Below are 24446 nucleotides of genomic sequence, written 5' to 3'. Positions count from 1 at the left end.
AACCTGGTGATGCATAGCCTAGTATAAATCTGTGAACTTACTATGAATAGTGCATTCCACTGCTTTTTTTTAATAGGGCATAAGATGACAATGGGTCTTAAACTGCCCATGGCTTCTGCCTTTCCAGCTTTGAATAGATTGGTGCTATTTATGTCCATGGTTTGATTCTCTAGTTTTTAAATGGATGTATTAACCAGAGTCCTGACTGTTTTTTAGCTGTACCCATTAGATAGAGAAATGGGGGGGGGGGGGTCATCAAATGGTGGTAAAGCACAAGGTTTGGTCTTTGTACGAAAATACACATTTCCTTTTCACCGACCACCTTAAATACAAACTCAATAACTGATAAGGGCTCATGTTTAGTAAAGTTCTGCACCATATAAGAGGTGGTGACAGCTGAAGAAATATTTATTTTTGTTTGTTTACTAGTGCATTTACCTCTTCGGACCATTTATAGCCACAGCCCAGGTGAATAAAATCACATAAGAAGTTAGCAAAGTGTATTTACAAATGCAGCAATATGATAAAGCATTTTGAACATAAGATATGGAAAAATATTTTACAATTACATACCATATAAGGAAATCGTTTAGCATTATTAGGAGAGTTTGAAGGCTGGCAGTAAAGTTTGTGGACATCACAATTGATGGGGTAATTAAATATATATTAAAGGAGTATTTTAGGGACATTGTTATACTGTTGCTTATAGAGGAATAGAGCACATATACAATATGGGACAGTAAGTGCTGACTAAATAGTTTAGACACCTGCAGAGGTGTTGCTCATGAAAGAAGGTTGTGGGACTCGATGGAATTTTTGTTATCTTGTTTCATTTCCAGAATTGCTCAGGGGTCCAGTAGCTGGTTGACTGTGGACGAATAAAATGCTGTTGACCACAAATACAGTATTTAACATAAATGGTGCACATAATTTTGAAATTCATTTATTTGCATTTATTTAATTATTTTTCATGTTCTCCACTCAAGGCCATCAAGGTCATCCTAATTGTAAGATCCGTTTGGTTGTCCAGCTACGTTCAGTGAAGGCCTGTGGGAGAGAAGTTCCAGAAGTGTTAACATGATGGAGTCATATTCTGAGCATCACTGCTGTCTGTCACAGAGCTGGTAATAACCGAGGTTTTAATGGTTTCCATGCATTCTGTAAGAGCTTCACTATTGGTAGGAAAGGCAAGGTCTGGTGAATGGATATTTTTTAACACCTTTATTGAATCATCACTTGTGACAAAGGCAAATTTACATTTATGTAAAAGTAATCAAACTGTATTAACAAGTTCAGATTTACAAACATTGTACTTCACATATATTGCTATATATCATGTAACATAAGCGACATTGCATAAATTATTCAATTCCTGACCTTTTTTAAACAAGAAACATCTTTATTAAAGCATCATTTACAATATAGTCAATCAAACATGTATATAAATGAAAACAAACAAAGGACTGGTATAGTTTTTGTAAGATTTAGAACAGAGTCTGCCATTAAAAAAAAAGGAATAATTAGTAGAGCATATAAAATATTGCATGGTAACTGTAAGAATCAATCAGAGGAGGTTAGAAAGGATTGGGAAGAGAGATTGGATAAGCAATTCACAAAGAAACAATGGGAGGAAATATGTATGTCTCCCAAATATGCAACAACTAGAAGATTTAGGAGGTCTGGTGAATGGATATTGGAATAATAACTAATACAGAAGAAGTCTGATTTTTTTGGATGGGGTTGTTTAATAAGAAACAAGAACTCTTAGAGAATCCATCTTGCAGCTTGACATGAGCTATGGAAAGTGACTTATTTCTATATAAAAGTATTATTCCTGATCATAAACATACTGGATTACTCCTAGACAGGGGTGTAGCAAGTAAATTTCATTTTGTACTTGCAAGCTCTTAGTGCTACCGCCCCTTGGACACCTGACACTTAAAAATGGACACATCTCTGAAAATTCTGCCCCCCCCAGCACTTATTAAATTTAAGTAACATATTCAGCTGTTCCCCTAAAACAATTAAAAATATTGTCTTTAGATTAGCAATATTGTACTTGTTGTTAAAGGCATTCATTTAGACAGTTGTAGACATAATATAACCTGAAAAAAGCCATGTTTATATGATTCTCAAAACAAATGTACTCAGTAGATACAAATAGTATGCCTGGCTACACCCTGCTCCTAGCCCTCGGTTTGACCTTTGTAAGGACAATGAGTTATCATATAAGGGAAAAAGCAACAGACTGAGGATATACTTCCCACTCTATACTCCCCATTCTATACTCCCCACTCTGTACTCCCAGTCTATACTTCCCATACTATACTCCCCACTCTATACTCCTTTGCCGGCAGAGAAATTCAGTGAAGCAGGTTGATAGCCATTTCTCTTTGCATTTCTGGTTATTCAAGCAGCTAGAGAAAAGAATCACTGTATTACTATTTAACCCTAGCATGGTACGTTTTGTTATAAGGCATTTGTGGCTTACAGTATTCAAAGCTCTGAACGTTTCAAGAGACATGGCATGTACATTGTTATGACTGTCAAAAGATCTACACGGAGCTGATAATATAGCAATATTGCCTTTGTGGCCTTTTCTGAATCCATTCTGAAATTTATTAACTGTAGTGTTGTACTCAGCAGATTGGTAGAGAGGGACAGGAACCATCTAGCCAAATATTTCAGTATATGGATCTGTGGCTGTTTCTTTTTTTTTCTATAGAAAACCTCTACCTCTGTGTACAGGATGTACAAAAGGTTTGGAGAAACTGAAGTAGATTTTTTTTATCCTCTTTGTATTACTTCCAGGTTTTACCACTTTTGTGTATTAAATCTTTAAAGTGTATGATCCTATATTTAGACTAGCCAAAAAAGGAGCCAGGTTACTTATGGTTAGGCAGGTGGTGATGAACAGAAGGTAGCATAACTGATTCTGGGAACGGAGGAATAGGGGCAGTCTATCTGATGTTAGAAAGGAAAGAAATTCAAGTCAAAAAGTCCCCATTGCCCTGAGGTGGTCTTAAAGTATCTAGGCACATCCTTGGTTGTAAAAATGGCAGAGTGGCCACTAAATATAAAGTGTCCTTAAAGAGTGGAGCTGCAGAACATACATCCAGTTGCATGTAAGGCATATCCTAACACACTAACTGTTTTTGTGACCACCGGTATCTGCCTTTTGTAGCAGATGGTTGACGATAATGCATAGTTATAGCTCACCAACATATGTTGTTGTGGCACCAAAATGTTTTGTATGCAGTCCAACTTGTACACAATAAGGCCAGAGAAAGAGATTTTTGGTTTCACAATGAATGTTTTAAATCAAGTGTCTGTAACTGCACTTGCATCTGACAGAGAAAAATGACAAACACATTCAGCAAATCTGTTTTGAAGCGTTTTAGTCCTGAAATATGTCAGTTTGAGTGAGACCTTCATCAGTTTCTCAGAAAGGCTTCAGAAGAAAGGATAGTTTGATAATTAAAACCTGATCTTCTGCAAGTATTATGTCACTGAAAGAAAAGCTAATTGGAAAGAATGAAAATCATCTTCTGTACCCTCTGCACCCTTCTCTGTATTCACCTTAATTTACTACTCCTAAACAATGGCACACTGAAGAACAGGTGTCTGGCTATGTAGCACACTGGACTGAACAAATTACCAAATGTATTTTCTTATTAAAAACTTCATACCAAAGGAAAATCTTTAGGTGTCTATGATCACGAAAGATGAGATGCCTCTTAAAGGAACACTATGTGATTCTGAACATGTCTCCTCATTTTGTACAGGTGGTTCTTCCCCATCTTTTGATTCTACCACTGTAAAATTTTGCTACTGCTAGTGAAAGTCATAATTTTGACTATTTTTCATCAAACGTCCTATATGGGTCTCCATTAGTGCCAGCCATCTTCCATCTTGTAACTATCTCACAATGCCGCTTCGAATGTATGAGTGCTGCAATGAACGGCTCTTGTTTTCCCCTATTTTGCTGCTGAAGTACAGGCCTGTTACTGCACCAGTACCGCCCCCTCCAGTCCTTTTTGCCCTAGAAACACCTCTTTAAATTATGTATGCAGCAGAGCCTTCAACTCTTCCTCTTCATGCAGTAAAAACAGGATGAGCAATTGAGGGAACTCTATTTCTCTCAGTTGCCACACGCATCTGTTTTGTTGTGGGATTATAAAGTGCTCCTGTGGAATTTTATTTTATTTTTGTTTAAGGTATGTGGTTACTGTATCTCCATTGCCCTTGCTTATATGCTTCTACTGATAAAAGATTATTGCTATACTCCATAATTTCTTATTTTGCATTTAGTTTTTTAAAGTTCTGTAATCCAATCAATAGTTCAATACGTAACTGCAAGCCATCACATTACAGAACATTAATACTTTAGATACACAGGGCGTCCCACTTTCACTTTACTGCAACAAAGCCTCCCATGAACTTTTGTCATCCTTCCTATAATTAGCAGAATTTGCCATGTTGCAAAGTCAAATGAGTGGTGTCCATTAAAATTTGCATGTGGTCATAGGTGGAAGTGAGGACACACACGTTCCAGTCCTATGTGCCAGTGAGAAAGAAGATTCCCTCACCGAAGTTGTCATGCAGGACACACAGTGTATGTCACTTCTGCCATTCGCATCAGTTAAGTAATACCCATTGTGATACCAATTGCAAGCAATTCACTGGAGGTAGCATTCTGACAGCCAATGGCCCACCATTCATAACCCCCATTTGTGTGCTTTTTGAAGGTGCCACTACCTACTGCAGGAGCAAGAGAAAAAGATAAGGCTGCTTCCTCAATTGTTTATTTGTTCAAATGTTTTAGTTGTCTTCTAATGTGATAGGAGTGGACTCCATTCCTGTGTCAGGATTTGATTAAAGCTTGTGACATTAGTGTTGCTTCAGTCTTTGATATCAGCCACAAGTGCTCTTCTCAGTACCAGCAAGATATCCAGAACTGCCTTTTCCTGCAGTTTTTATGGAGTTGCATGTATCAGTAGCATGTCTAAGTATGCTTGACAATCCTTCATTAATCCTGCTGCTACTACTGCTATTGAACTATTTGGGCAGGTTTATTTTTATCTGCTTGCACATCCTAGTATTTTATGATTTTATTTGTATTGCTGAGAACAGTACAGTTGCTTGCTGTAGTAATTTACATGATTAATGTTACTTTTATCCTTTGTTTTTTTTTCTACAATATCTGCTTTTCATGATTCTTTCTTAGCTGTTGGTATTGGATGATCCCTTGTACTCAGAACTGCCTAATTTTACTGGACTTCTTTGCGGTTCAAGTTTCCAAAGCATGTTAGTAACATATATGTTGTAGTTATTTCCGCAATCCACAATGTAAGGTTGCCTCACATGCATCACAGTTTAGCTTATTCATGTAAAGATAGCCAGTACCCCTTTTCTTAAGGTTATAAGTTAAAGTTTACTGAAAGTTTGTATTTTTTTTATATCTGGTAGTGTAAAAGAGATAACATAAGGTCAGGTGATCATAATTTTCATCACAGTCTCAGCTTTCTTTACATGGGGTCAGGGTGTGTAATCAACTGTCAACTCCTCTCTCAATTCAGTGCTACTCTCTCACCTTCTTTTGACATCATGTCTGATTGTCACAGGCATTCTTGGCTGCACATCCTTGATTACTCTTGTCTTCTTATGGTTTCTTCAAAATTCTCTTCACCAGATCATCTTCTGCTTTCCTGCACCTGTACCCAAACCACCTTAATCTGTTCTCTGTTGTCTTTGATCTTCTCTACACCTAGAGCTAATCTGGCTTCTGCTCTGATGTCCTAATATTTTCATCTGTCCCACATCTCCATCAGTTTTATGTTCCGTACTGTTCTGAATTCACTGCCCAGGTTTCTGTACCATACAGAGGTACTGATTGCACAACTGCTTTGTACACTTTACTTTTAGCTTCTTTAGCATTCTTCTGTCAGACACTACCCATGACACTTTTTGTCACTTTGATGCAGTCCTTCTAATTCTAGCTTTGACCACCTCAGTTTTCAGCTTCTTTTGCTTTTCCTGTTTTGCTCCCATGAGCATTTCCTTGTTTTTCTTTCAGTTTCATTCAGTATGCTTTCTGTATCACATTCTGTAACTCTTTCAGTTGCTGAAGGTCTTGTTCACTGTCTGCTTGCATTGTCTCAACATCTCCATAAAGCAGCTTTATCTGTCCCTCTGACTTGCTTGCAAATCTAATCCATCACCAGTATGAACAGCAGTAAGCTGAGAGACGAACCCTAGTGCACACCCATTTCCACTGAGAACCCTTCAGTGAGTCTGGTCACTCGGTCATTTGGTCCTTGTACATAGCCTTCACTAATCCTACCAGTGCTTCCAGTACTTCAAACCAGCGCAGGACTGCCCAAGTCAACTTTCTTGGGACCTTGTTTTAAGTTTTTTTCAGTGTCTAGGAATGCACAGTTGGACTCTGTCATCCTCTCCAGTTTCTTCTCCTCTGTCTTACTGCAGCCATCAAGTCAGTTGTGCTGCATCATGTTCTGATGGCAAACTGCTCATCCCCCATCTGATTTTGTACTACCATTACTTTAACAGTCACATATACAGCACTTTCTGATCTTCCTGGGGTACAGGTTTGATTGCTTTGACCCTTATTTGTTCACTGTGTCACCTTGAGCAAGTAATTTAACCAGAGACTGCCCCCTTGAAAAGTAATTGCGTGCCCAGTAGGCCTGCCTTCCTGGCTATCAAATGTGTCTTATTATGATGCTCCCCTTCTGTAGGATGTTTTTTGCCATACGTGTGCATAACAGTTGGGATTAGTTTGGGTTTAAAACTGTGTCTTGAAAGCATAATGATGCTGTCATGTGGTCAGATGTAGGAAGGGGAATATTTTGATAATGATACTTGATTGTATTTGCTGTTAGTTGTGTAGAGATGTCATCATATGATGCCAGAAAGAGTCAGTGACACCCATATTATCTGCATTTGTTTGAAAGACAGATATGACTAGTCTACACCTCAATGTGCAGTTGTGCTGAACCTGCCAGTGTTATCTTTATACTGAAATAGAGATCACACATATACATGTGTGACCTCTATTTCAATATAGAAGTCACACATATACATGTTTGGGTCTTTTGAGTTATTTTATGGTCTACTGTTAATCTAACCTCTCAACTTTCCAGATTTTCAAATAATGTCCAGATTTTTGCATCATATTTTTGGTCTGTTTCTGATAAAGTTTGTGGTTTTCTGGAAAGTCATCGAAGACTGAAGTCCCCAAATTCTAACATACATTTTAGTTTCAGACTTCATATCCTTTGGAACATGTATGCTAATGCTAAACCTAGCAACTTTTGAATTATGTAAGCTCAATATTTAAAATATTACCAAGATATGGGCCTTGTTCCCCATTATTTTTAGCTTTATCCTGAATTTGTATACTAAGTGGTTGAGAGGTATGCATCCATGATTGCATTTAACTGCTTTGGGATACCAGTACCATGTGGGTATTACTGTGCAGTGTGAGCACTTACTTCATGTAAGATTTATCACACTGCATTTGATGAAACTGTTGCTATACCTGTGAATATCCTAAGTCATTGTCTCTGACTTAGGATACCATAACTGTGCATCACATCACCCTCTTCGCTGTGTTTGAGTGAACAGGCAATCACATTCATTGACTGAGGAGTCATGATATCTGCATAATCAGTTCATTTGCTCAGCATGACACCTGCTACTGCGCTATCCTGTTCCTGAACTGAAGGCCAGGATCATTGTGTCAATCTTTACAACATATGCATATGTAGCTTGTCAGATATATGAACGGTGCCGTACCAGCATACTTACTGAGCATTCTTTAAATTTTGAGAAACCATTATGTTTGCCTTTGTGCAATGTTAGTGCCACTGGCTATGTTTGGAGACTTGATGTCTTCCCTGCAGTTTCATGCAGCAGCACAGCTGTATGAACCAAAATGCTCCACACCTTTTCTTTTGATGCCCCCATTACTCTTCCTTGTGGTACATGTGCATGCTCCTAGTAATCTTTATAATCACATTATGGGGATGCATGCTGTGCTAATCTTTTCAAGCCTGATCTCAGCAGTAACAACTAAACGCCTATCATATCAGAAGTACGGCATAGTATATTTAACCAGTGCACAAACGTCCACTTTCATTTTGCCAATCAGCTGGGACAATGAAAAGCCTGTTGTTGTTTTTGTCCATAACAACAAATGTCATCTGCTTTGCTACATACAGTGAAATGGCGTACTCAGTGTTCCTGGTATCATATCCAGTTTTGCTGATTTTCATCTGATTCAACCATGGGACAGATGGAAACGGAGGAATCTTCTCAAACTCTTCACTATATTTACATGACAGTAAGCATCCTTGAGATCTGTGGAGCACATCCAGTTGTCCTTCCTCAGAGCAAAATGGACTGAATTGTGACAATTTGGAATTTTGTCTGCTTCATATTGTAGTTTAAGTGACTCAGTTCCAAGATGGGTCTGAGGTCCCCTGTTTCCTTATGTACTAAAAAAAAACCTTGAGTAGACTCCCGATTCTGTCTGGTCTTTGAGGACCATTTGGATTACTCTGTTTTCTAGCAGTGTGGACATTTCTGCCACTGTGTGTTCCCATTGGTTGGGTAGAACATCAGGATCTTTTTTGTCTTTATAAGAGGAAGGGAATATGGTATGAAATAGGTTCACAGGTCAGTACTAGACTATCTGCCCTTAGAGGTCATTTTAAGCCTAGCTAAATTTCTCATCTCAAAGCTAAAAATCAAACCCTGTACCCTGTGTTTATGAGATAAACACCTTAGCCATTATGCCAATGTGTATGGATCACCTTTAGAAATTATATTTAGCACCCAAGAATCCATTGTTATGTTTTGCCAGGCTTCTGGATGCAGAGGCAGGTGCCTCCCAGCTACTTGCAGAGTGCAGCAGTCAGGTAGCCCTTCAGGGGCACTGAAAGGGCTTCTTGGTAAAGGACCACAAAATCCCTGATTATGCTGTCTGCCTCTGCTTCTAGGGTGATGTCCATTGTAATAGCCTCCTTCTCTACCACAAGAAGGTCTATCACCAGGTTTGTCCAGATAAGAGCTGTGTCATTTCTGGAGCCACATTTTCTTAACAGCCCTCTGATTCCTAGATTAGAATCTCTGAGGGGTGGAAAAATGGATTCACACTGCAGAGAGAGAGTCTTACCATTTAGCTGACTCATGGTTAGTGTGTACTTTACTTTTGGGCAAAGTAAACTGGAGCCATCAAAGGGAGCATTGACAAAGGAAGTCTTAAAGCTTTCTGCAAAATCGCAAAGAGACATTCATGCATGCCAGCACATGGTGATGCCGGTGCCCCCTGCTCTAGCCATGCCATCGCTGCAGTCATGCATGGTGATGATGGTGCCTCCTGCTCTAGCCATACCATTAGCTGCATTCATGCATGGTGATGCCAGTGCCTCCTGCTCTAGCCATGTCATCAGCTGCATTCTTAAATGGTGATGCTAGAGCTTTCTGTTCTAGCCATGCCATCAACTGCATTCATGCATGGTGATGCCGGTGCCTCCTGCTCTAGCTATGCCATCAGCTACATTCATTTCTTGTAATGGTAAGAAGAGACAAACTGTGTCAAAACAAACTATTTCCAAATGGAAATGGTTGTCTAAGGGTATTACCATTTATTATATTCACCGTAGCAAATCTATTCTATGGAGGGTCAACGCCAAGTCTACCATGGAGTTGGCTTAATCTAGGGCTTTTTGGAAAGGGTTGTATTCTAGAAGTATTCTAGAAGCTGTTACTTGGCCCTCTGTGCACACCTTTACAAAGCACTATAAGCTTGATTACTTCTCTAAGTCCAGCTCAGGCTTTGCTAGGACCATTCTGTATATGTTCAAATGTTTAGTGCTGTGGTAGCAGCTCCACCCTCCCATCTGCATTGCTTTTTGGTATATTTTTCAGTTTCAGTCAATATGCATGGAGTATTTTTTATGCACTGTTAGTAACTGTTAGAAACTCCTTGTGTTCTGACTGAAAGAGTGCTCTCAAACAATCTGGAAATATAATCGCTGATAAGTAGAATTCTTAGCACTTTAACTTTTCAGAGTTCTGCATTGTCTTAATTTTTTGCCTGATTGAATTATTTTATATATTTGCTGGCATTGTTTTTTTGTTTCTGAACACTTCTGAAACTGGTTGCCCCCTATTTCTGTGGTGGTGTTAAAGTTTATAAAACTGGTCTAATAGCTTTTTTATCTGATTGCTTCAAGGCTTGCTGATTTAAAATGGTTCCTGTTTATAAATTTCTGCATACACTGTTAGCAACTTTTTGTGTTCTGCCTGAAGAGTGCTCTCAAACAATCTGGAAATATAATCACTGATAAGTAGAATTCTTGGACTTTAACTTTTCAGAGTTCTGCATTGTTTTAATGTTTTGCCTGACTGAATTATTTTATATATTTGCTGACTAAATTATCTTATATATTTGCTGGCATTGTATTTTTTTTTGTTTGTTTTTGATCTCTTCTGAAACTGGTTTTCTTCCTCTCATGCACCTTACTCCTGTGGTGTTTGTTATAACTGGTGGCTTTGCAGTTGCCCGCCCCTACTGTAAATTTGATCTGGGACACTCCTCCCAGTCTAGTGTTCATTCCACCTAATATAGAGAGAATATTTCAGAAGGCCAACCCACTTGGGTTCTTAACCTTGAATTATCTTCTTCTCTTCCTTCCTCCCCTTGCACTTTACTAAAATAAAAAAAAAAAAAAGGAAATCTCCTTGTGTTCTGACTGAGTGCTGAGTGTGCTTCTCAACTGATAAGTATATTTTTTGGCACTTCTTAACTGTTCAGAGTTGAATAAAACAACAATTGAATTTAGTTCAGAATACATTTCAAATCTTTTTCTTTTTTGGCTGCTCCCAATAGGGGTCGCCACAGCAGAGCAACTGTTTCCATTTCTTTCTGTCCCCTGCATCTTGCTCTGTCACACCAACCACCTGCATGTCCTCTCTCACCACATCCATAAACCTTATCTTAGGCCTTCCTCTTTTCCTGTTACCTGGCAGCTTCATCCTTAGCATCTTTTTCCAATATACTCTGCATCCCTCCTCAGCACATGTCCAAACCAACGTAATCTTGCCTCTCTGGCTTTGTCTCCAAACCTTCCAACCTGGGCTGACCTTCTAATATACTTATTTCTAATCCTGTCCATCCTCGTCACACCCAGTGCAAATCTTAACATCTTCAACTCTGCCACGTCAAGCTCTGACTCCTGCCTTTTTGTCAATGCCACTGTCTCCAACCCATATAACATAGCTGGTTTCACTATCTTCTTGTAGACCTTCCCTTTCACTCTTACTGGTACTCGTCTGTCACAAATCACTCCTGACACTCTTCTCCACCCACTCCATCCTGCCTGCACTCTCTTCTTCACCTCTCTTCCACACTCATCATTACTCTGAACTGTTGATCCCAAGTACTTAAACTCATCCACCTTCACCACCTCTACTCCCTGCATCCTCACCATTCCTCTATCCTCCCTCTCATTCACACACATATATTCACACACATATTCTGTCTTAGTCCTGCTAACCTTCATTCCTCTTCTCTCTGGAGCATATCTCCACCTCTCCAGGGTCTCCTCCACCTGTTCCCTACTCTCACTACAGATCACAATGTCATCTGCAAACATCATAGTCCACGGGGACTCCTGTCTGATCTCGTCTGTCAACCTGTCCATCACCATTGCAAATAAGAAAGGGCACAAAGCTGATCCTTGATGTAACCCCACCTCCACCTTAAACGCATCTGTCACTCCCACCGCAGACCTCACTGCTGTCACACTACCCTTGTACATATCCTGTACCACTCTTAGATACTTTTCTGACACTCCCGACTTCCTCATACAATAAGGCAACTCCTCTCTATGCACCCTGTCATATGTTTTCTCTAAATCCACAAAGACACAATGCAACTCCTTCTGACCTTCTCTGTACATTCCCATCAACACTTTCAGAGCAAACATTGCATCTGTAGTGCTCTTTCCTGGCATGAATCCATACTGCTGATCACTAATCATCACCTCCCTTCTTAACCTAGCTTCCACTACTCTTTCCCATAACTTCATGCTGTGACTGATCAGTTTAATCCCTCTGTAGTTACTAAAGCTCTGCACATCACCCTTATTCTTAAAAATCGGTACCAAAACACTTGTTCTCCATTCCTCAGGCATCCTCTCACTTTCCAAGATTTCATTAAACAATCTAGTTAAAAACTACATTGCCATTTTACCTAAACACCTCCATGCTTCCACAGGTATGTTATCTGGACCAACAACCTTTCCGTTCTTCATTCTCTTCATAGCTATCCTTACTTCCTCCTTGCTAATCCACTGCACTTCATGATTCATTATCCGCACATCATCCATCCTTCTCTCTCTCTCATTCTCTTCATTCATCAACCCCTCAAAGTACTCTTTCCATCTGCTCAACACACTCTCCTCACTTGTGAGTACATTTCCCTCATTATCCTTTATCACCCTTACCTGCTACACATCTTTCCTAGCTCGGTCCCTCTGCCAATCAGTACAGGTCCTTTTCTCCCTCCTTAGTGTCCCACCTTTCATACAACTCTTCATACACCTTATTCTTAGCCTTTGCCACCCCTCTCTTCACCATATGCCTCATCTCCTTGTACTCTTGTCTACTCTCTTCATCTCTTTGACAATCCCACGTCTTCGCCAACCTCTTTCTCTGTATACTCTCCTGTACGTCTTCATTCCACCACCAGGTCTCCTTGTCCTCCTTCCTCTTTCCAGATGTCACACCAAGCACCTTTCTAGCCATCTCTCTTACTAGCTCTGCTGTAGTTACCCAGCTATTCGGTAACTCTTCACTGCCACTCAGTGCCTGTCTTTATTCTTCCCTGAACATCACCTCACAAGTACCCTTTTTCAATTTCCACCATCTGATCCTCGGTGCTGCCCTCACACTCATCCTCCTCTTCTTGATCACCAATGTCATCCTACAAACCACCATCCTATGCTGCCTAACTACACTTTCCTCTGCCACCACTTTACAGTCTCCAATCTCCTTCAGACTGGCCCTTCTACATAAGATATAATCCACCTGTGTGCATCTTCCTCCACTCTTGTATGTCACCCTATACTCCTCCCTCTTGTTAAAATACATATTCATCACAGCCATGTCCATCCTTTTTGCAAAATCCACTACCATCTGACCTTCTGCATTCCTTTGCTTAACACTATACCTACCCATCACTTCCTCATCCCCTCTGTTCCCTTCACCAACATGCCCATTGAAATCTGCTCCAATCACCAGTCTCTCACCCTTGGGTACAGTCACCTCTTCATCCAACTCACCGCAAAATTTTTCTTTCTCATCCATCGCACACCCAACTTGTGGAGCATATGCACCTACAACATTCGTCATTACATCATCAATTTCCACCTTCATAAACATCACTCTATCCGACACTCTTTTCACCTCCAAAACACTCTTAGCATACTGTTCCTTCAGGATAATGCCTACACCATTTCCCCTGCCCTCCGCACCATGATAAAACAATTTGAAACCACCTCCGATACACCTAGCATTGCTCCCCTTCCATCTGGTCTCTTGCACACACAATATACCAACCTTCCTTCAGTCTATCATATCAGCTAGCTCTCTCCCTATACTAGTCATACTGCCAATAGTCAAAGTTCTGATCCTCACTATCACAATCCTAGCCTTTACCTGCCTTCGGGCATGCCTTCCCCCTCTTCTCCTCCTTCGGCCAACAGTAGCCCAATTTCAGCCAGCACTCTGTTTGCCAACAGTACTGGTGACGGTCGTTGTTAACCCAGGCCTCGACCGATCCGGTATGTATTTCTGTACTGTTGTCTGCATGTATGATTTGGCAAAATTTTACTCCGGATGCCCTTCCTGATGCAACCCTCCCCATTTATCCGGGCTTGGGACTGGCACAAAGAAATGCACTGGCTTATGCAACCCCCAGTGGCTGGGTTAGAATACATTTTGAATAAATTGCATTTATTTAAACTGTATTTGCTTTAATACTGCTACGCACTCAAGTGTACTAGCTTGCACTTCATTCGAATTGTTTTTAGTGCTGTTTTAGCTGCTTTCTGAAAAAAAAAATCTAAGCTTGTTTCCTGCCTTTCCTGTAACTAGTCTAGTCCAGATACATATTTGCTGTATCCAGGACTGTTGGCAAGCTTCTGAGCCCCCAAGCCTTTTTGTGTTGGAGAGAAGCCTTCTAGCTTATTGGAAGTGGTAAGCAGTAGATAGCCTATCTACCACAAGAGGAGTGGTTTCTGGCCCAGTAATTGTAGTTTATTGGCCGTTTGGGCATTTTTCCATATCTTTCAACTTTCTGGTTTAAAAGCCCACATTTGCACTTCTTTCTTGCCTTTCCTGTAACTAGTCTAGACCAGATACAGATTTGCTGTATCCAGGACTGTTGCTAAGCTTCTGAGCCCCCAAGCCTTTCTGTGTTGGAGGAAAGCCTTCTAGCTTATCAGTGAGAGGGGTAAGCACAAGGTAGCCTTCTACCACAAGAGGAGTGGTTTCTGCCCCAGAAATTGTAGTTTATTGGCTGTTTGTCCAGCTTTTCCATCTCTTTCAACTTTCTAGTTTAAAAGCCCATGTTTGCACTTGTCTCCCACCTTTCCTGTAACTAGTCTAGTCCAGGTACAGATTTGCTGTATCCAGGACTGTTTGTAAGCTTCTTAGCCCCCTAAGCCTTTCTGTGTTGGAGGGAAGTCTTCTAGCTTATCAATGGGAGTGGTAAGCACTAGTTAGCCTATCTACCACAGGAGGAGTAATTTCTGGCCCAGAAATTGTAACTTATTGTCCATTTTGGCAATTTTTTCCATCTCTTTCAACTTTTTGGTTTAAAAGTCCACATCTGCACTTGTTTCCCACCTTTTCTGTAACTAATCTAGTTCAGATACAGATTTCCTGTATCCAGGACTGTTTGTAAGCTTCTGAGAGGTGCCAAAGTCTGCTCTTCAAATTTTCACCTAGATCTGCTAGTTCTCTCCTCTCCTGCACTTTTACTAGCTTATTAGTTTAGCACTTTACCAGACTCCTTGCAGCAATTATTGTAGCACACAAAAGTGCTACTAGTACTAAAAGTTCTACAAGGAAACAGCTCCAGTATTTATTAATGCCCCACCCCTCCAGGCATGTCTAAAGGTCAGTTCCATGTGCTTTCTCCTATTAACCTGGTGAACTTGGCCATCCTGTGGCAATGTAGCAACTGCCTCATGTACACTGACAACCCTCTCCTCTTACCTCCCAACACTCAGACTTGTGAGAGATGCACTTATATATCCAAACTGGAAGCCAAGCGTTCTCCAGCCAAGACCAGAGCAGCTGATCAAGAGAAGAAGGTCAACAATTGCACCACACCACATGAAACACATAGCCCTCCAGAACACACACCAGCACTGCCTTCACATAAAAACACAAACAAAATCCCACCTTCATGGAGGCTCTCAATAAAAATCTACTCGGACAGCAGAGACCTCCAAGGCAGAAACGGACCTGACCACCACAACACAACACTAATCACGAGACACATAACTCTCCTAAACAGTGTGCTACTCAACCAAAGCCCCTAAGGCAAAAAAACAACATGCCCAACACACTAGTCATAGGTGGCTCGATAGAGAGGCACACTGATGTCCCACTCACTAGGTTGAATAAGGAGAAAGTAACAGTAAGCTGCCTGTCAGGTGCCAGGATCCACCACATAACGCATGCACTCAGGTCCCTTAACAACAGGTACACATATGACTCTGTCATTGTACATGTGGGTGTGAATGACTGGAGATGTGCCTCCCTGGACTACATAAAAAGAGACATGGAGGAGCTCTTGGAGTATGTTGCCCAGGTGGGTATGACCCTAGCCCTGAGCAGCATCCTACCATCCCCCAGAATGATACCACAGTACAACCAGAAAATTATTGATTTCAACAATTGACTAAGTTTTTGGTGTCATTCTAAGGGAATCCAGTATCTGTCTGCCTGGGATAACATGATTGACAGACCATGATGCTTTGCCAGAGATGGCCTGCATCTGTCACACATGGGCTTCCGGATACTGGCCAAGGCTCTTGCCACCCCTATAGTGCCTTTTTTAGGTGGTATTATAAAGACCAAATTACCACCGTAACAGCTACAAACAAATGCAATCTGAGAGTCATGATGCTCAACGCTAAAAGTCTAAGACTCAAAATGCACTTGCTCGGAGCACTCCTTAAAATGGAAAACATCGACATTTGTGCTGTAACAGAGACCTGGTTCAAGGCAGCAGAAAGCACCCCTGCACTACCAGGCCATAAGTCATTCCACATCTTTCGGCCTCAGAACTTGTACCAAAGCTCCAAAGGCGGTGGTGTTCCCACATTCATAAAGGATGTGGACACCTTCAGACTGTTAGCCCAACATAATGCATCTGAGATACTTCAGGTGCAGCTAACATTGGGTAAGACAGCGATTCAGGTCGGAGCCTGCTATAGGTGCCCAACCATGTCCAAGGCTTACACTCCACATTCCTAAGCACCCTGGAGAATATTAGGGTCCAATCTAACACTCTCATACTGGGCAACTTCAACCACCCCGCCATTAACTGGGAAAACTAATTATGTACCAATACACTTACCCAATGTTTTCTGGAATTCATTAATTCCAATGCTCTGGACCAGCTCATTCTTACCCCCACTAGAGGTAGTAACATCCTTGACCTGGTCATTACTAACATGGGCGACCGTTGCTCTACACCAGTAGTCAACTCCTCCCTGGTTAGATCTGACCACAAACTAATCACCTTGGAAATCCACATCCCTCCCAGCACCCCCCACAAAGGTAACCCCCATGAAAACCCTCTCCAAAGCTAACCTTAGGCTCCAAAAAACAGAGGTGGCTAACTTTACAGCATCCATGCAAATGGAGAATAGTTGAATGACCACAGAATCATATACCAATGCACTGTACGAACACATACACAAATGCATGGCTCTCGCAATACCCAATAGAACCAAGACGCTCTCCTCAAAAAAAAAATGAAGCCAATCTGGTGGTCCCCTGCCATAAACAAACTCAACAACAGAAGGAGGAAACTGATGCAGAATAAGGCGAAGTCCCAAGACTGGAAAAACTCCCTTATTGGCCTCAACAAAAGGTTGAGATCCCTCATCAAATCCTCTAACGCTAGCTATGAAAACAGAATTGCAGCATATAGTACAGACAACCACAAGGCCTTCTATAGTTATGTAAAGAATCTGCCTGGCAATACCCAGATTTGCTCTGAGCTACTGCACAATGGTACCTCCTATACCGAGCCAACAGATATTGCAAAGATACTGGCCGACAGATTCAGTGGTAACTTTATCCTCCTCCCCAAAGGACAAATCACAATACCAGTAGATTGCCAGGCACACAGTATTACTGCTGCACAGGTTAAAACAACATTGTCCAAGGCCAAGAATACAGCTCCTGTGGGACCTGACAATATCCCTGGCTGTGTTCTACATGAACTACAGAGTGAAATGGCACCTCACCTGTGTGCCCTGTTCAATCACAGCCTCACCTCAGGCTTTGTCCCTACCGAATGGCGCACTTCTACAGTCATCCCTCTCCACAAAGGCAGAGCGACTAAAGACACCGGGAATTATCACCCAATTAGCCTGATGAGTCTGATATGCAAAGCTATGGAACACATCATCATGGACCTAATAAACAAGGATATAGGGAATCTCCAAACTCTGGATCCTACACAGTTTGGTTTTGTGAAGGGTAGATCATGCCTGCTCAACTTGGTCGACTTCTTTGCGTCAGTCACCAGAGCTGTGGATGAAGGCAAGGTGGTTCATACAGTCTACCTTGATCTGGCCAAGGCCTTTAATACCATTCCCCACTCAGGAATCACAGAAAAATTCACTAAGCGAGGCAGCAACCCCTATATCACTAGGTGAGTTGCAAACTGGCCCACAGATAGAACCCACAGTGTGAAAGTAGCTGACTCCAAGTCAGACTGATGACCAGTCACAAGTGGAGTCCCACAGGGTTTGGTCCTGGGTCCTCTCCTGTTTGGTATCTACTTTTCTGAAGTCCAGGCCCAAACTAAGGGACTCTGGCTGGCAAAGTTCACAGATGATTGCAAGTTGGGAGCTATTATTAACTGCCCAAGTGATGTTGATATCCTACAGAAAGGCCTCAATGACACCAGTGACTGGTGTCAGAACCATGGCCTTAAGCTCAATGCCAAAAAATGTGTCGTTATCTCCCTTGGGAAAAACCCGGTTCCCTTGAATTACCACACTGATGGTAGTCCACTGAGCAGAGAAGGCGTTATAAGACAGCTGGGAACATAGGTTGACAGCAACCTCACTTTTGATCACCACGTTGCCACTGGGTCTATATTATAACATCGAATTTTATAAAGTGTGAATGTTATAATATCAAACCAGTTTTGTCGAACGCTGAAAACATCGAAGGTGCAGGACACCGAATTCTTTCCCAGGTAGAATTCGGTGGTCCGTTGCTGTGTCTTCGCTGTTTTCAGCTTTTGATATGTTGGAACGTTACAGGTCCGGTTCAGGTAAGTGTGCGATTGTATGTAGGTTAGGGTTAGGGGGCAGGTTAGGTGAGTTAGGGTTAGGGAGCGGGTCAGGTAAGTGTGTGGTTGTGTGTAGGTTAGGGTTGGGGGGCGGGTTAGGTGAGTTAGGGTTAGGGCACGGGTGAGGTGAGTATGCAATAGTGATGGACCGTAGGGTTAGGGTTGGGTTAAGGTAAGTGGATAGCTAGTAGTGTATGTAAAGTTTAGTTTAGGTGTAGGATTTTAAGTGTATGTGTGTGGATTGCTGTTTTTTGTGTGTGTTTGTGTTGTGTGTATGTTTCTCGGAATAGCGATTTTTTTCCCTTGGAAAAAAATCCTATTTTGACTGTTCGATGTTTGTGGATTTCGATGCTTATGGTTCTATATTATAACATTCGATCTTTGTAGTTTTCAATGTTATAATATAGACCCGTTGCCACTGTGGTCAGAAAGTCCTACATCTCATTATGAAGGGTTTTGCATCCAGGAAGAAAGAGGTCATTGTCTCCCTCTACTCTTCCTTCATTAGGCCAATCGGTACTTTTCCGTTATCGGGCCAACAGTCTCAACATGATCGTTCAGCTGTAATCCACTTCCTTAATACAGCTGTTAACCAGATTTGTGTGTAAAAAATTGTTCTTTTAATAATACGTGTAAAAAAACGAAGTTATCTTTACACATCTGGTTAACAGATATGTTAAGGAAGTAATTACAGCTGAATCATCACATTGAAACTGTTGACCCGATAAATTACACAGGCGAAAATGAAAAAAAAAAGTTAGAAAACAGCATCTACAAAAATATCTCTCTAAACCTCCAGGTTGTATGATAATCAATCACTGAGCAGTGACTTGAGAGGTAGTTTTCCGGATTGCTATGCACCTGTTTTTTTTTTCATGAACTGCTTAGAAAACACAACATTTGCGACTGGGCTTAGGCTTTTAATAAAATTTTTCCTAACTTTGTACAATAGAGTATACATGGATTTATATACAATGGTTGTTTCCATTGTCAATGAATCCTTTTTAAAGCAGTAGATGACTTTAAAAAAAAATGTGTACTAGCGAGCAGCTGTTTCCAGGATGACAATCACATCTTTTCAGCTATCTTTATGGCTCAATGACTGTATGTGCACACTATGTGTTTTTGTACATTTCTATTTTGTGTGTATGGAGAGCAGGCTTCACATTCTCAACAATTTCTTTTTTTTTTTTTTAACTAGTCTTTTAACAGGCAAACAATGTAAATGTGGTTGAGCTGTGTCTACATTTGGACCTGTCTAACCACATTTAAACTGTTGCCCCGATAACAGAAAAGTACCGGCCAATCATCGAGTACAATGCCCCATTTGGCATGTAACTCAGTAAACACCTGCAACAACTGGAGAGGCTGCAAATGTACCTCCAAAGAGGATCATAGGCCTTAAACACTTGTCCTATATGGACAGACTCAAAAAACTCCAACTATTCTCTGTCTCATATCGCCTACTTAGAGGTGATCTCTGCTTGACTTATAAAGCCATGTCTGACCCAGCTCTGTTAGAAATGCTACATCTAAAGAAATCCCAATCCCTCCACACCACACACTCCAGAAACCTCAATCTCATTACCACAGTCAACAGAACATGCTGGAGGGACATGTTCATAACCCACAGACTGCCCATGCTATGGAATAGACTTCCCATATATGTCAAGCAGAGCACCTCACTGGCCCTCTTCAAGAGAAATCTTGATGAGTGGATGAGAAATAGAAAATTCACCCTGGGAATCATTCCAGTGGCTCTACCCAACAGAGGCACTAGGAATTAAGGTCATGTGGCACGATACCAGAGTAATCCTGTGGGATAGGCTTGTAAAGGCTCCAGGGTTATTAGCCTAGTATGCACCTATGAATTTATGAACCTATGCCAAGGTGTGGACATTTATTTTATTTATTTGTTTTTTTGTTCCTAGCATTGTCCTTTCAGAGCTCAGCCTCCCTCTCTTTGTTGGCAGGAAAGCTCTGAACTTGCCTTTTAATCAGCTCAACTCGAGCTGCTTGAAAGTTTGGATGTAAAGCCCTTCAGAGCATCCTGAAGCTATGGAAGCTGGCCAGCTGTTATATACTTAAGCAATAATCCACACCTGGGTGTGGGTAATGCTGGATTTACCCATGGTTGGTGTGGTTTGGTCACGAGGGCGAAGCCCGAGTGGCCAAACAAAGACAACTGTGGGTAAATCCAGCATTACCTATACCCAGAAGTGGGTTATTGCTATTATACAATGACATTATTTAAGAAAAAAAACTTTTCTTAAATAATGGCATTGTATAATGCCTCCTTGCTGCCCTTCCGCAGCTGTCTGTTGTTCTACGGCAGTTCTGATGTACAGCACATACGTATGCTTACGCAGTACATCAGAGCTGTGTGTGGAAGCAATGGAGAAAGCAAGATCTCCGTTGCTTTTTAGAAAGTGTCTCGCTATATTAAAGGAGTTTAACATAGTGACACAGCTTTAAAAAAAGCAATGAAGATCTTCCTTTCTCCGTTGCTTTTTTTAAAGCTCTCGCTATGTTAAACTCCTTTAACATTGCGAAACACTTTCTAAAAAGCAACAGAGATCTTGCTTTCTCCATTGCTGTAACAAAAAAAAAAAAAAGACTTATACTAATGGAAAAAGTCCGGGCGACCGGACCTTTTTCCATTAGTATAAGTCTGATTTACAACATGCATGCTGACCAATCAGCGTGCACGTTTTGGAATATTAATTGGGGGTCGTTGTATAATTGGCAAAATATAACCCATATGGCTAAGGCTAGTGATCATTTGAACATCTACTGCTATGACAAGTTCAGCCTATAACTATACTTTAACAATGTGCAGTGTATTTATTTTATTTATTTATTTTATTTGGCATTTGTTTACCGGGATGTTCTGAGTGGGTCTACAGAACCCATTTTCAGCAGATGCCCAGGGAGAAAAGCTCCACATACAGTACAATACAAATGCAGTATAATCCAATACAATAAAGATAATATTAGAAATACTATACAAAAATTAAGTTGAAAGAACAAACTGCTACAAGATCTAGACAATTCTATACAGTTAAAACATTACAGACGATAACAGTCACTCTCATCATACATGATGTAGAAATAGCAGCCAGAAAGTTAGTAATGCAGACATATAGTGAGAGAGTTAAGAAAGAAGGAATAAAAGCCAGAGCAGCAGCTTAATAATATGGTATAGAAGCAGACAAGGAGTTAGAAAAGCTTTAGGATCTTGCAGTCCATGAGGGACTGAAATATGAGAGAAGAGGAAGATCGGAGCATTAGGCAGGCATTATAAGGAGCAGAGTCATGTATTTTTGAGATGATTTTTTTGAAGAGGCTTTGAAATGGGTTAGGCCAGGAATAAACCTGGTAGCTAGAGGTAGTGAATTCCAGTGTATAGAGACAGAGTATGAATACCGAAAGTGACCAGGTTTTCTTGTGGGTTTTGAGATAGCTAAGAGATGTTTGTCTTCTGATCATACGGATCGATTTGGTGTGACTAGATTGGCTAGTGCAGGGCAGGCAGTAGGCTTGAAAATAAGGTTGTACAAGGTGGATAGCTGAATAAAGGCAAGTTGGTTGGGTAGTTCAAGCCAGTTTAATTCTAGGAGTAGTTTACAGTGGTATGTGTGATATTTAGAGTTTGTGGCAAACTTTGCAACTTTGTTGTAGCACTGTTCCAACCTGCATAAGGTAGAATTTTGTAAGGTAGTTAAGACAGGGGCACCATACAGAAGAAAGGGAAGTAAAAATGTTTTTGCAAGGGTAGTTTTGGTTGCTGCAGTAAAAAAATGCTTTCTATATGAGTCCCAATTTTTGATGAGTTTTCTTTATATTTTGCTGTATATGGGGGTCAAATGAAAGTTTATTGCCAATGATAACACCTAGACGTTTGGTTTCCTGTACTATTTCTATGGCAGTGTTGTCAGATGCAAGGATGTTGAAATGATCAGTGACAAGGGAAGTGTTTTGGGGATGAAAGAGTACTAGTTTTGTCTTCTTTGGATTAAGAAAGAGCTGGGCATTTCTTAGCCAGGATTCAAATGCTGTAAAGGACTGTTGAGTTTTTGAGAGTAGTTCTGGTAGTGATTGAGCATTGCAGATTATGGCAAAATCATCAGCATATTGAATCAGGGTCCCAGGGTGAGAGTCAGTGGGAAGGTTGTTTGTGAAAATGTTGGAGTAGAGGTCCTAGGATGGAGCCGTGGGGGACTCCAGTAGGGTTATGGAGAAAGGGTGAGAGTTTGTTGGATCATTTCATTGCTTGTTTACGATCCTTGAGGTAGCTCTGAAATCATTTTACTGTGTTTTGTGCGAAGACTAAGTTAGACAGTGTGTTCAAAAGTAATGGGCGAGACACTGTGTCAAATGCCTTAGCGAGATCAAGGAATACTGAGGCTATATAGCATCCTGCATCTCTGGCCTTGTTCACGGTGTCTGTAAAAGATAATAGGGCTGTAGCTGTGCTGTGGCTAGGTCAGAAGCAATGTTGGGTTTTGGTTAAAAGATTGTTTTGGAATAGGTATTGCATTACCTGCTGATGGATACCTCTCTAGAGAATTTTGGATATGGGTGACAAGATGGCTATAATCAAAAGAGTTGCCTCCTTTGTGGATGGGAGTGATGTGAGATTTTTTCTATATGGTAGGTACTTCTTATTCAGATAAAGACCTATTTATAAGGATACTGATTGGGTAGGCAACTAAGTTAGCAGCCAGTTTGAGGTAGTATGGGGGAGATTGTCAGCTGAAGTAGAGCAGGGTTTTAGTTTTTGTAGCAATTTCTTAATGGTGTCAGTGGGTATGGGCTGAAATGAGAATGGGGTTTGTGCAGTTTGTATGACATTTTGTTGAGTATGGGGTTAGTAATGACAGGGTTAGAAGTAGTTGATGGCTTGGGGTCAGTGTCTGAATAGGTTGAAGGATGGGGGGGTCCAGCATTAGGAGTGTTAGTTAGTAGGTCTGAAATTGATTTTATGAAGTGCTTGTTAAAGTTTTCGGCTATTTGTGATGGAGAGGTATCAGGTGACAGGGTGTGCTCTCCATTTCTTCCAGGGTTAAGTAGAGGAGATATGGAGTGGCAACATTTACTGGGGTTGATTTTATGCTGGAGTTGAAGCTGGGAATAATATGACCTCTTATCTCTGTTGATTAATTTTGTCACTTTGTTACGTAGTGTTTTGAAATTAACATGATTTTGTTCATTTTTGTTCTGTTTCCAGGTTGACCAGGCTAGGTCCCTTTGTTTCATTATGTGTTTACATTCCTTAGAGATCCATGGTGCTGAGATATTTTTCATTCTTTTCATAGGAATGGGAGTTGGGGTATTAAGTATGTGAAGGAAGGTGTTATTAAAGTACAGTACAGCAATCATTAAGGGGTAGCTGTTTAATGGGTGTCCAGTCTATGTCCTGTAGGAGATTGTTGAATTTATGCTGACAAAAATTAGTTGAGTTCCTAACTGATTTTATAGTGTGTACTTTTAGTTGTTGGGAGTTTATTCTAAGGGAGTAAGTTGGTAGATGATCACTATTGGCAGGGTGGGATGCTAGGATCCACTCTAGGGTGGATTGGCAGGCAAGATCTTTGCTGTATCTTGTTGGAGCATTGATAAGCCGAGAAAAAACATACAGATTTATACTATTTGTGGGGGAGTTTGCCAATCTATATTTACATCTGTTAAGATTGTTGTTTCAAGGTTTATTGTTTGGGATGTCCAGGATAATTACCTGGTGGGATATATATTACCATTATGCAAATTGTTTTGATATGTTGAGGTTCAAAAATGAGATTAGTAC

At 40.8% G+C, this 24446-nt stretch overlaps 1 long non-coding RNA gene across 1 annotated transcript in view; it reads left to right on the top strand.

The window, feature by feature from the left end:
• The first annotated feature begins 989 nt into the window (after positions 1-989).
• Positions 990-24446, top strand: part of LOC122805548 — a 344744-nt gene continuing 321287 nt past the window's right edge. Inside the window, exon 1 of the long non-coding RNA XR_006365380.1 lies at positions 990-1124. This is a non-coding gene — a long non-coding RNA (uncharacterized LOC122805548). The remainder of the gene's footprint in view (positions 1125-24446) is intronic.

Source organism: Protopterus annectens, chromosome 6.part1 (assembly GCF_019279795.1).
Source record: "Protopterus annectens isolate FY-2018-M chromosome 6.part1, PAN1.0, whole genome shotgun sequence".
NCBI lineage: Eukaryota > Metazoa > Chordata > Ceratodontiformes > Protopteridae > Protopterus > Protopterus annectens.
This window is presented reverse-complemented; position numbering and strand designations above follow the sequence as displayed.